This window comes from Falco punctatus (genome assembly GCF_963210335.1).
Source record: "Falco punctatus genome assembly, chromosome: 16".
Taxonomy (NCBI): domain Eukaryota; kingdom Metazoa; phylum Chordata; class Aves; order Falconiformes; family Falconidae; genus Falco; species Falco punctatus.
This window is the reverse complement of record NC_137596.1, coordinates 8,033,262-8,045,782: the sequence shown is the minus strand read 5'-3', so window position 1 is coordinate 8,045,782 and position 12,521 is coordinate 8,033,262.

The following is a 12,521-nucleotide window of genomic DNA, read 5'->3' as shown; positions in this document are numbered from 1 at the left end:
GCTGACTGTAAGAAAAGAAGAGGTGCCTTTAGATGTCTTCATGGACTAACCCACTATAAAGATGGGCATTGATTATGATGATAACTGGTTTTATTACAAGAGAAATAGAAACAGTAAACCTAATTCTCATCTCTGACTGCTTTGTCTCTCATTGTAACATCATTTCAATTCAGTGGGATTCTCCACTACAGGCTGTAAACCAAGGATGTTAGAGTGGTTGCAAAGGAATGCATGATATTGTGGACAGTGGATCACAGTAACACACAACATCCCCCCCACCCCCTTAAAAGTTGTAGGGAATTTGAAAATAAAGAAAGAATTAAAAAGAGACGGGATAGATGTGCAAACTGGCATTTGCCTTAGTAGGTTTAAAATCTCTGCTCTTTCAACAAGCAGGAGTTTTATAAATACATTCTTCATTGTACTATTACTGAATCTTTCAGTTAAAATGAAGTGCAAAGTTTGCTCCTCAGTTGACATGTCTGTGCTTGCCACAGGAACTGTTGAACACAACACAAGATGCTCAGGTTATGAAATTACTGTAAGTTATGAGTCTGTTCTTGATTCAGTGAAGTCCAAAGCTTGGTGTGTTTGTTGGGAACTGATTTTGGCTTTAGTGAATGGTTGACTGACTCTGGCAAGAAGTGCAAACCGAAAGCAGAGAGTGGGAAATTTATGTCAAGATCTCTGTAAAGGTACAAGTTGTTAAGCTGTGATGTCTCAGTAGGATTACATAGTTTGTGTCAAAAATTCAGCAGCATTACACCATAAGAGTGTTGGGCTGGATCCTCACCCAGGATGGCATGGTTGAAAATCATGACTGAACACAGCTGACATTCTGGTTTATGGGATGATTGAGGGGAATGACTCTGCTTTCCGTATGTGTCACTGGTGCCAATAGGACTGTTCTGAATAAAATAACACGAGATTTAACATCTTCTGCATCAGTTGAATCTTGGTCAAATCAAGGCAGTCTTTACTAAAAAAAAATATATCCCTCTTAAAGAGTCTTATCTGAGAAAGCTTTAACTTCATGGAAGTTGGTTCAACAGCCAACAAGCTGGTAGGAGTCTTTCAGGGAGCTCCAATGGATTTTGAATCAAATTCTTCCTAATATGTGGATTATCCTATATCTACTTATTTAGAGTGGGGTTTTCACCCCTCTAAACAAGAAGCTGCTGGCTGAAATTAGCCACCAAAATGGTACAGTAGACAAAAGTGACCTCCCTGCGATAATCTCATTACTTTAACATGCACTGGACTCTTTGGAATATTTCTCAGTAAAGTGATACTGCATTTTGCATCACTGTTACTTAGTGAGCCTACTTCAGCTGTGCCAGGGAAGTCATTGTCAGGTCAACAGCATTCATTTCCTATTGAGTTTTCCTACAGAGTTGAGCCCATTTTGGTTTAGTCCTCAAGACCATTCATAGGAAGAGATACAGGAATACCTTAGCTTGTTCCCTGAGTTAGTCTGGTCCAGACAGATGGTAGTTAATTCACTTAACTGAAATGGTGAAGGACTTTCTTATTGTTTTATTTAGTTTACAGAATGATCTCAGTGCAGATAATCCTCAGAGCTCAGGGATGGTGCTGATTTGGGCAAAAGCACCTGAGTATCACAAATGTCCCTTCTTCCTCTTTATGTTTTTTCTAATGCTCTCCTGATCCCCTTTGGCTGAGTAGCTTCCATATTCCTCAGAATTAAGAACTAGCCTTGTTGATCAACTTCCCTGTTTCAGTGGCACTGGAGACAGATGAGAGCAACTGGTTTTAAAAGCCAGAGAAGGAGAAGGAACCCAAAAGCAGAATTTGCTCTTAATCTACTTGCATATTTTTAATTTTTTTTTCTGATAAGCAGGTTAGCTATAACCATAACAGGAAATAATGGATACAACATAAGATTTGCAATACAAATGAGATTCTCATTGTAGTCCTTATTAAAAAAATGAAGATTTTGACAAAAGACCTTAACTAATTGATAATTGTACTACTTTTGCAATCATTTGATAGTTCTGAATTGGATAGAATTGTGCTTATAATTCCTTGTCCCTATGTTGTCAGTCTTGGTCCGGGAACTTTGTTCTTGTTGCCAAGGCTTGGAATCGAAGCAGCTGAGACCTGGGTGTGGTAGCACTGCAGTGGCTTTTCTGTGACCTCCCTGAAAGCAGCGATTTGAAAAGAGATTTAGGAACCTACTCTGTTCTTAAAAAATGATGTACGCTTCAGCTCAGGCTCAGAAGATGTTGTTAATTTGAGGGGATTCATTCCCGTTGCTTTCAAAGTTTTCACTCTTTGTTGATACTGCATTTATTAAATTACCACCCAGTCATGCTTGGTACCTTCTACATGTGTAGTAATAGAAATAATAAGCCCTGTATATTTATGGAGTGGGTCACAGGGACTGTGTGGTAATTTTGCAGGCCATACTCATTGCTTGCACTGTATTTTGTTCAGGCAGAGATGACAGGCTAAAGCCTTCTCTGTCACCAGATCCTGCATCTCTGCTCAGTCCTCCTCCCCTGTTGCATATTGTACCTGTGCTCACAGGTATACAACCTTCTTTGGTTTTCCATTGTTTGCTTTTGTAGCTGCTACATCCAGGTATCCAGTGTGCTGTGAGTTACTTTTTTGTTCTATATGACCTGATGTCAAGGAAACAGCAGCTTGGGCTTAAAAATTACATTGCTATTGTAGTGGAGAACTCTCTCTGAATTGCTAAATCCCATCTCTTTTCAAAGCTTTTAAATCTGGCTTGGAGCTCCTCCTGATCAGCTGTTCTCCATCCACAGTGTACTGGGCCCGATGTACATAGGCTCAAACCCCTCTTGAACACCGGCTCAAAATGGTGCAACAAACTGCTGCTGGACACAGTGACCACTGCAGAGCATCCCAGAGGGTCACTTTCACTTCATTTCAAGAACGAAAATGTCAGCGGAGATTTTAAGGAAAAAAGGTCACAAAAATTCCCCTGCACAAAGAGTCCAGGAGAAGGGGAAAACCCATATACCACTGGCACCACACACTTCCCATTTTGCTGGTCAGGGCTCCAGTACCTTCAGCTGCAGAAGGTGGAAGGAGCCGAGAAGAACAGTAGTCCCAATACATTCCTCTGCTTAAAAGGCAGAGAGAGAGGTCATTCATTCTGACATGCATCCAGGTTGTCTCTATTTGCACATATTAAGTGGCTGTATTTGCTATGGTTGTTATTTTAGGCTGGTACTGTCTTTATATATACAATGGTAATCTATACATAAATGGAAGGCGTAACAGTATCTGAGGGAATGAGCTGATCCTGATTCCCACCAAGTGATAGCAGTCTAACCATTTGTAGCCCTCACTTCTACCACATGAAGTGCTCTTACCAGCACTCTTGTGTGCTGGTGTGTTAGTGATGGTGGAATTGGGTCCACAATATTATGTCACAAAATAGAAAACACACAACCCTACACCAGCTGTAATAGCATAATAGGATAAGTGCGAGGGAGAAACAGCAGGATATAATAGGTACTCAGCTGCTTCAGAGATGGGGCCTCTATATTTACCTAGATAGAAGGAAGCTGGGAAACTAGGGCAACATAAGAACAGAGTGACAGTGCAAGTGCTTCAGGAGGTGGTTGTGGGTGAATTGAAAATGCAGCAATATGGGATGTTATATAATCAATAATAACAATAATATCTATGCTTACTGCTGTTCATCCTGCAATACTTCACCCAGCTGCTTTACGAAGCTCAGAGGAGTGTTGGGGCCTCTTTGGTGTTAGCTTTCCTAATTCCTTCTCTTCTCCTACTCTATAAAAGCCACTGTGTGGTATTTTGTCCATTATTATGCCTAGAGCATAGAGAAGCGTTTGTCTGCCTTTCTCTACCTGAAAGCTCTGTATTTTAGTTGCTTGTGGGTTAGAGAAATGTGTATGAATGACCAAGGCCAGCCATGCTCCATGATATTTGAGAGCAGAACTGATGAGGAAGTGGGAAATCAAATGGAGGAAATCTCAACACTTCCTGCCTTGTCCTCTGGACAGCAGTACTCCACCATTTGCATGCTTTCTCCCATAGGGTTTTTTACTGCAGATTGCAGAAATCTGTTTTTCTGTATTTGGTTGCTGTGGTATTAACAGGCCTCTGTGTTGAACTGTACACTTTTTCAGGCCAAGACATGACTTTCTAGTGCTTGTTAACATATTTCGGATGTGTTTTCCACTCACTCTTTGATGTACGCTCATCTTTGCTCATGTTTTGCAGCTTATCTAAGTTACCAGTTTTACTTTTAACTTAATTGCTGACTTGGGTTATGATCCTCCTGCTTAAGTGATGAGTCATTTGTACTTGCATAAAAATCTGCATTTTCTTCCACAGAGGCACTTAGGCACAGGTTAAATGAACCCTTTAGATGATTGAGAGAGTAATACCAGGGAAAGCAGTAATGTGTGCTGCTCTGCTGTTTTGTTACTCCTTGATTCAGATTACTTCTATTCAGTTATTCTTACATGTAGGTTCCTGAGTAGCGCCTCCCTCTGCATTTCCTCCCTTTGCTGTATTTCTTGGTTTGAATTGGTTAGAATTCATTCATGCATTTTGGACTGTGGTTTTGCCTACAGTGCTGTGCCATCTAACAATAAAATTCCCATTATAGTTCCAGGAATTGCCAAGGTGGACTGAACCATTGAATGTATACAGATAGATGCACATAGTCATCTTTAGTAATAAAAGATGAGATATTAAAACATCAAAAATTGAACTTTTAAATACTGTATTCTTTCTCAACTGGTACAAATGGTTTCAGAAGGAAAATTAGTTTTAAAAAAATCCCATAGTATGAACACAATAATTTTTAGAATTTTTAGTGTGTTTCCAAGGAGCATGTAATCTTTCCACAGCTTTGTGAGATTTATTAAGGGAAAAATCAATGTTCATTTTTTTTCAGTATATGCTGATAGAATTATTGCGTTGAATTACAGGTGGTCAGACAAGTTACTAAGTGAGGAGCTGAGCTTGCTTCCCTGAGGGATATAATCTGAGTTTGAATCCAAATAAGGAAGGGATATTTGTTCTTAGTGTTATCTTTAAGGACAATAGTTAGGATATCACCTGCCAATTCAGAAAGATAGGTTGAAATGAGTGAGCCATTTTGTGTAAGGATGATGGAAAAATCATCTGCATGCCAAGTCTGCCATGGAGAAAAAGAAGGACGTGTTGAAATATTAGCTAATATGAGTTTGATACTTTCTTGAGTTGTCATTAACTTTGAGTAAAGGATTTGTTAATAATTGGGTTAAACCAAATAATAATTGTCTCACACCAACAATGTAGGTTCTCACCTGGCCTACATTACTGTAACATCAGGGCATGTCCTATTTTGCTAATGTCATAACATTCCAGCGGCAGAATGCAGTGATGGTGCCCTGTCTTACAAAAGGGAAACTGAGGCACAGAAGGGCTAAGTAACATGACCCAAGGTTAAACAGAGCAGAATGGCATTTTAGGGACCCTAACGATGATCCTTCCAAATTTTAGGCTCGCACCTTTCTCATGGCACAGTCCATTATGCTTGCGACATCTGTATTGTTGGCTTGGTTATTGACAGATGATTTAGGTAGGCATGTATTTCTTGTATGCATATGTGTGAGTGTACACATATAAATGCACAGACAGCATTTAGAAGCTGGAATACACTTTAATGGTGAGGGGGTGATTTGGAAGTGGGATTTGTTATTAAACAGCCTCTTTGCATGTTTAATATGTATCTGTTTCTAAAAATCCAGTGTCTCCTTGCTCTCCTCCCATTTTAGGTCTCTAAAAAAAGATGGGTAACAAACATCCATATTCAAACCTGCCTTATGCATGTATCAAGCTTGAAAAGACATTTTACTGCAGCTGTGGGAACCTCAGACTGCCAATGCCGATGTGTCACATGATGGACTTCAATCAGATTTCAGTCTGCAGCGTGTGGAGCGCAGAGCCTGTTTTAACTGCATTTGCGCTGATTTGCTTCATATAGAAGACACCGAGTTATTTAGCATTATTGATTCCTCTTGACTTATTGGGTGCATTAGTTGCCGTTGACCCTGGCATCTTGCTGGAACAGACTGGCGCGTCATGTGATACTGTCTGGCTTTGTCCTTGTTCTGAGTCAGTTTGTGTTTTACTCAGCAGATGTCTTTTGTTCCTGACAAAGATTGCTCATCCGATTGTTCAGAGGTTAGCGGGTGTGCCCTGTCCAGCCTGGGGTCCCAGATCCCAGCCCTTCCTGGGCCAGACTCACTCCCCTGCCCCCAGGCTGTACTTCGGCTGCATCGAACACCAGAAGGAGCCTGGTTTGCTTTTGCTTTTGTCTCCTTCTCCCTAGGGGTCTGGCTGGATTATTTCTGAAGTTGGCTTCTCTCTTCTGTGAAAGTAAGCCAGTGAAAATATGTTTCATTTTTTTGTTAGGGTTTTTGGGGAAGCACCTGGGCTCCACCTTGACTAAATCAGCATACATCCCTCCTTGGTTCTGATTTGGATCAGTAGAGAATCTGGCCCACAATATCTAAAGAGATTGTGGGGTTTTTTTTCATTTGTTGCATGGTAATGCATTGCATCGCCATGCTAGAAGGGATGGGGAAAAAGACTATGACAGGGATTTGGTTGGCATCCTATAGGATTTGGGTGCCTGATCCACTTCTGTATTATTCCATCGTCTGCTAAATTAGGCATTCCTGCTCCTCAAATCAAAACAAATAAATAACTGTAAACCAAAGTGAAAGCCCACTCTGTCATTGTGACTGCAATTCTTCAGGTGCCTTTAAGGCACTGGAGTACCTTGTGGGTGCACTGCTACAGTGAGCATTTTGGGATGTTTGAAAAGGCAGGGATCTGACTGCTGTGCAGTGTCCTGGCATGCCTGAGTTAGGAAAGCAGGCATAGGGTCAGGTGATGGGCAGCAGAAAAGGAGTGAGAACTCATTTCAGCCAACTCACTACCTAAAGTTTGGCTAACGAGACTGCAACCTTAGGCAGGAAAAGCTGATAAATTCTTCATTGGCTGCTAATGGCTTTTAGAGTTCCAGATTTTTCCTTGAATTCTAAGATTTCTCTTTGGCTCTAACAGTATATTTTAAGACTTTCACTGCTAGTGGGGTACATGAAGTCTGAGCCAATCCAGAGATTGGGTTCTTCCCCACTTCAGGTAGTACTGGTAAGGTTTCTGCTCAGTTCCTTCTGTGTGCTGGAAGGCCTTTTCTCTCCAAAAAATGAAGAAAGAAACCAGTAGGTCTGATTTCTGCACCAGCTTACTGCAGCCAGGCTCTGTTTTTCAGCATTGTACTACTTCATTGCAGCTTTATGTGTGGAGCCTGAATCAGGTCCATAAAAGCTGCTCAGAGGCCCGTTATTTTCTATCATTATTCCTTTTTGTTCCATTATTACTTTGTCTCAGGAACTAAATATTTCTAACTTTTTTTAATTTTTTGGATGTGATTTAACTTACAACCACGCTTTTTCCTACGAAAACCACAATAAACTACTATGTTATCACCTGACCTCACTCACTGCAGCTTTGTTCACACGGCACAGGGATTTTTGGAAAGGAGGGGGTTTTTTCGTACTATTTTTCTGTCACCAGTGGGAAATGGAGGGGAAAAGGGCAAAATTAAATTATTTTAAAAAATCCATTAAAGGAAAACGGATTCTGGTGGTAAACTCACCTTTTCGTCAGTACTGTATGTGATCCCCCTCTTCTGGTAGCCTGTGGAACTGGCTGTGGAGGAAAGTTGCAGACTAGGACAAACAATAGGATTTTGGCAAACTACATCGCAGAGGTATCGTTTTCATTATCCTGGTGGAAGACCTTTTTGGAATTCTACAGCGGGATGTAATTTTGCTGTGTATCAGATTCACCCTGGCGTAACTCATTTGCTGGTGTTAATTTGCACACTGCATAAGGGAGCTGAACTGGATGTATGTGCCGCTGGATGCAGCTCAGCTACGTTTGGTGTGGCTTTCTGTTCAGTGCGCCTTGCAGAAGTGACAATGAGGGAGACTGGTTCTCCCCTGTCTGGCAGCTGGTGTTGTCGTTTGTTCCTATGAGAAGTCAAGGCATGAAATTTGGTAGCACTTTAAATCTTATTTGTCTAGATAGACATCATGGTGGGCAGAAGGCAATTGAGCCAATCCTAGAGCATCCTCAGGAGGGGCTGGTTGTGTGAGGCATGGATAGACAACAGGCAAAAATGTTCACATCAGGTACCTGATCTGTCTGCCATGAACAGTCTTCCTAGCTAAGAGCAGATCCATTACAGCACGTAGGGTGAGAGAATGACGTGGGAGATCAGGTTTGAAACTTCTGGGCTGGAAGTACTGCAATATATTTCTGGGTGTAGGTACCAAGATTCTGTTTGGCTGAAAGCAGAGGTGGGGGTAAACAGCCAACTTTATATCCATATCCAAGCTTCGTCTTCCAGAAACTGAATCTAATCATAAAGGTCATTGAGCTACAAACATGTTCCTGACTAATTGTCTAACATCTGCCCATCTCACTCCATCATGTTTCTCTTCCTTTTTGCAGCAGTAATCACATTGGAGTTTGTGACTCCCACCCAGACAATTTAAAAGGAGGCAGGAAAATATTCTTGGGAAGGTATTGAATTACAAACTGGGTTAAATTGAAAGAAAGAACTAAAAGCAAAGAGAGATCACTTAATGCCGCCCCCCCCCCCCCCCCCCCGCCCCCCCCCAGCTTAAGGAAGCAGCATTCTCTTACTGCTACCCATCCTTTCCAGGGAGAGTGATGAGATGAGCAGTCTTCTCTCTTCTTTTGTCCCTCCTGGGCTCAATTTACTGTAATTCCTGGTTGCACATGGCAAAAGAGACTGAACATGGATGTTGAACCCAGTGTTGCATATAAAATGAGCCAAAGAATCTTCTCGGTGCCCAGATTCTCCTGGAACAGAAAAATATCCTCTATTTCCTAGGGCCCTAGAAATCCTAACCCCGAAATGGATCCCTATCATAGAATAAAGTTTCTTCTGGCTTTCTGTGTGTGCTCCTATCACACATGGAAGTGTCAGACAGAAGTTTGTTTCACAGTTGTGCCAACTGTGGGAGACATATTTTCCTTACTGGAGTGGGAGTTTATTTCTGAGAGATGTCAATGCCAAAGCATCCAGAACGTTGCAAGGTAACTTTGTCCTGCCTGTCCAAGAAAAGGGTCCCCTTGGCCTTGGGTAGCAGGAATTGGTTATGGGCTACAGATTGGTAAATGGCTTGGACTCAGTGTCTTGGTTTGGTGGCTAGTGATACCATTAGTGTGTTTTAAGTCACCTCAGCTCTGTTTCTCCTTCTCCCTTTTTTCTTGCTGTGTCTTGCACTCTAAATATCAAGATTTTTGTAGTATAATGGGGCCTCCACGCCAAATAGTGCCTCTGGGAAATTCGATAACGCCAGTAACACTCATGTGACCCTTAATGTTGAACCTGCTGGTCTTAAATCAGGTGCCCTCTTACCTTCAAAGTACTGTGGAAAGGGATGAGTCAAAATCGGCAGGGGGACTGCAGGAGATGTCTGATTGAAACCCTGGGCTCTGCCATAATGGATCCATCTCCCTTTCTGCTAGAAAGTTTCTGAGGAGTAATAAATTCACTCTAGGTCTGCACTGAATGCAAAATTGATAGGCTGCAGGAGCCACAGGGAATCAATTTTGTGTGTGTGTGTGTGCTGGCGCGTGCGCCATCAGTAGCACAGTCTCTGTGTGCACTGCATATACATTTGCTCCCTTTCTCTTCTTCCTCCTGCATTGGACTGCGGATGCCACAGAAAATTGATTTTTTTATGAAATAAAAAGGTGAACTGTGGCATTAGGCAATTCTAAGCCATCTGTCTTGTCAGGACTCTTGTTGGAGGGAAGGCGCGCACACACACACACAGCTGAAGATGTATATCCTTCTGTCTGAGAGAGAAATTTTCTTTTGTTTTTTCTACAAAATCCATAAGTAAGCACAGATTCTCTTTCCCTTAAAGAAAAGTCAGCACACACAGCACGTCCAGTTGCATGCATGTGGGTTTTTTCTTGCCACAAAAGAGCCTGATCCTGCCAAGGTGCTGAATCATTCCTGAAAAAGCCAAGCACCTGCAACATTCCCTGCATACAAGGTGAATTGCAGCTTCCTAGAGCCACTGAGGTGCAATCAGATATGTCTTTTAAACTCACCCAAATACAATAATCTACTGAAACAAAGCAAGAGATGCTGAGTCATGGCCCAGCACTTCTGTACTACTCTGTTCACCCGAAGAAGCTGGAAATGGGTTGGCTTTCCTTAGCTGGGGAAGTAGGAGAGGATAGGAGGGCACCCAAAAACCTGGGGGCAGAGCTAAGGTGGGTCTGGTAACCTCTGCAGTACTTGCATGTTTTTTAGCGCTGGTATGTCTTTGATGATAGTTATATTTATTTTTCTCCCCTTGTCTTTTTCATGTTAAACTGTCTTAGTTACTGGTTTTGCTTTTCTTCTCTTTTTATGTTTTGCTGCACTCTACAGACAGGTTCTCAGCTGCTGTCATGATAAAGGGTATTTCAGAACTATGCCATGTGTACAAACTCCTCTAAAGTTAAAAGAAAAAGAGATTACATTGTATTCCTCCTATATTTCAAAAACGTTCACTCTACCTTGAAGAAATCACAGTTTTTGGAAAGGATTTTACTTCCAGTCTGTAAACTGTGCTGTTTGTCTTTCCGAGGGGCAAGCTGTGCCTTCCTTTCATTATTTCAATATTGTATCATGCTGAAGAGCCTCTGTTTTGAGATCATGTCAGAGATTACAAAGCCCCAGAAACCTCTTCTGTCCCCAAAAAATCAATCAACCTAAACTAATACTTTAGTGACTCCTTTTCTTACCAAGGAAACAAATTCAGGCACACACACAGGCATGAACAAAAAAAAAATTTTTTTTTTTTTTAAGAAGCTAGGGGCTGAGGAGGACCTCGTCTGGTCAATGAAAGAAAGAGACGGATGTCTGGTGCCATGGCAATGGAACAGGGATTACTTTGCACTGGAAAATACATTCTTTTTTTTTTTTTTTATGCCAGGTTTTTTTTTTTTTTTTCAGGCAGCTAAGAGTTGTCACCGAGTCTGAGAGGCCCATTTAGAGGAAAACGAGCCTCTGAGTGGAATTGAATGCTTGCTTTCACAGGCTGCTGCTTGAACAGTCTGCTTTGCTTTTCAGGCAAGTCAGGATGCAAACACCCATATTTGTTTAGAGCACTTTCACAATCACAGTGTGTATGCATATGTGTGTATACTTATCTATATAAAGTAAGAGTAACTGGATACAGACTTGGGCTACTAGGAGCATACATTAGTAACAAAACTATGCAAGCATATCTAACATGGCCAGATATATTGTGTATGATTCTGTGAGAATTTATCACTTTGCTGCTGAGGATATTGTGTCTGATTTGGGGAGTATTTAGCATTTTATTGCCATTAGGCTAGATTTTGACTGGGATTAATTAATTATGGATGATGCAGGTCAAGACATTTTCTGACAAAAGGTATTTTTTCACAAGAAGCAGTTTGATTCTGTGCTGCTTCCCCCCTACCCCAAATTCTAAGTGTTTCTTTGGAAACAAGTTACAAAGTTTCAAACTGAAGAAAGTATTTTGGTCAAAACAATGTTGTGTTAAAAATTTGTCTTGTTACTGTAAACATTTTACAATAGAATTGGCCAATGGAAACATACTGAAGTGACACTGTTTTAAAGAGTTTTTTTGTTGTTTTTTTTTTTAACTGCGTTTTGAATTTCTGAACATTTTAGAGGTTTGAGATTTTTTTGTCACCTCTCGGGGTGAGGGAAAGGCTTGCTTGCAAATGTGTACCAGCCAAGAGATGAAGGCACTCTCTGATTTGACCCATTTTGTAGTGAATACACCCACCAGCCTCCAGGCAATGAGTTACTAAGTAGACTATTTACAGCAGGTAAAATGGAATAAAATAGCGTTATGTGATTTTTCTGGGCTGGCTGAGGCATTTCCAGGTGATACCAGCTCAGAGCTCTGTGATACCTGGGGTCCCCTTAGTGGCTCTTGCCTCTCTCCTCTGCTGAATTTCTCTCTGTTTGCCATTCCAGAGGACAAGAGTGTTTCTTCCTGCCCCATGTGGCAGATGGAACCCAGAAGTTAGTTCCTCTGTAATGTGTGGACCTGATTCTTCAGTGCTTTGGGCCTTCCCTAGCTGTGGACTTTGGAACTGGGTTGGTTTCTGCCATTTGAAGGACCAGGCAGTGTATTAACTTTGCAGCCTTGCCTGCTGGGTCATTCAGACACACATTTCACTGGCATGAATGATGGCACAAGTTGCAAAATATTTACTCCCTGCTGACATTCTGAGATGCTGTCGCTTTTAACCATAGTGAAATTGCCTTAACATAAAAGCCAAAACACGGTTTTAAGCTATGTTAATCATATTCTATACATGCCATGCTTTTTGCATAGCAGGGCCACATTAAAGCCTTTGAAATCTCATTGTAACATTTTGTGCGCTCTGTCCTTTCT